This window comes from Myotis davidii, unplaced genomic scaffold (assembly GCF_000327345.1).
Source record: "Myotis davidii unplaced genomic scaffold, ASM32734v1 scaffold4, whole genome shotgun sequence".
NCBI lineage: Eukaryota > Metazoa > Chordata > Mammalia > Chiroptera > Vespertilionidae > Myotis > Myotis davidii.
Window position 1 is genome coordinate 919,101 of NW_006294707.1, and position 1,785 is coordinate 920,885.

The following is a 1,785-nucleotide window of genomic DNA, read 5'->3' on the forward strand; positions in this document are numbered from 1 at the left end:
CCTTCTGTCTTTCTCTTTTCTTCTCTAGCAAACTTGCAGCTATACGCTGACAGCTTCTGCCTCGCCTCCCACTTCCCAGCCCACCACCATCTGGAGCGCTCCCACCACACGGTGAAATTGCTCTCCATAAATCCATCAACCCTCTCATACTCTCCAAATCGAAGCACAGTTTCCAGTCCCTCTGAGAAGCACTTGCCAATGCTGGCCCTGCCCTTCTTCATGGGACGCCTCTGTTTCTCTTCATGGGAGTCTTCCTTGTTCTCGTTCCCTGGAGAATGCCGCCGGATTCTCACAAGCTAGTGCATTTCAGTGCCCTGGTTACCAGGCAGTGTCGGCGCCTGGCGCGCCCCCTGCAGGTGCTCTGGGCTGCTGGGCCGGCCGAGGAGTCTGCACGGCGTGTGCTTCCAGCCTCCTGGCCAGTTGGCTCCCGTGGGAGACAGCCCCGCAGGCAGGAGAACCCGGAAGCTTCCCGCGTTGTCTCTAACAGACGCAGGAGCAGGGAGGCACAGCAGGTAGTTACAGCAGCAGCAAGAACCGGCGAGTCTGGGCAGAGGAAGTACCTTCTCGGTGGCCAGCCTTGCTGGGGATGACCGTGTTTCAGCAGATCCAGAGCCGACTATGACAGTGTGTCCCTCGGGCAACAGAGGTGCAGACACGGTTCCAGCTCAGGCCACAGCGGCTTCTGACATCCGGGTATTACTCCTGGGTGCACCCCAGCCACTCTCTGTTTCCCTTTTGCCCTTCTTGCCTTTGCAACGGAATCTCGATAGTAAACCCAGCCTGGAAAAGCTAGCGCGGCTGTGTGCTCCTGACTGGATCAGGGATCCCGACTGGCGTGAGGCTTGGGGTTGGAGCTGGTGCAGACCGTGTCCACTCCCCGCGCGTCTGCACAGTTCACTGGGTGATCTCGTCCACCACCTCTGCTTCAACACTTACGCCTCTCAAATGAAGGTCCTTCAGCCCACAGCTGACATCCACACCCACAAACCTCACACCTCCTGCGTCGCTCTCCCACGGGCATCTCAAAGGCAACACGTGCAAACCTGAATTCATTCTCCTCTTCATCAAACCTGCGTTTATGGCGTTTTTTTTCTACCTCAGATCTGTCCATCGTGACTCACCCGCCACCCAGTCAGAAACGTGGGTGTTACCCCTGACTCCAGGTCCCCTTCCCACAGCTAATCACTAGCCAAGCCCTTTAGATTCTACTTCTTAATTATCTCAATATTCGATTCCCCCATCTCCTCCCCTCGTGACTTAACTCAGGATCTTAACATTTGTCACCTGGACCGTTGCTATGTTGCTGCAAGAGGGCAGTGTGTGGGCCACTTTTTATTTGATCTCATACTACAGACTCGTGACCAGCAGTTTTGCCTCAATTCTTTCTAAGCTCCAGGCCATTGTTTGAAATATTGGAACAGTTCTTTTTGAAGGTTGAAATGGTTGTGCATGTGTCAGTTTTAATATCTCCATCGTCTGCCAAGTAAAAGCCGGGCCCCCCTTGTGGTGTGTTCTGGCCTGCGTTCCCAGCTCCATCTGAGCACTCCCCAGCCTCCCCAGGACCGGACAGGGACGCGTGAGCAGTGTCCACACACCCGCTCCAGCTTCACGGAGGCGTCACAGGAAGGGGCTCTGGGGCTCTGACTTTCCGCACTTGCCCATCCCTTTAGAAGTCGTCCTGATGTGTCTCACCTGTTCCTTCACCTTCATACAATGACTGTTTCCAAAACCACTCGGCACGTTTTAATTAAATACATTACAATGTTGTGTATTTATTCGTTGACC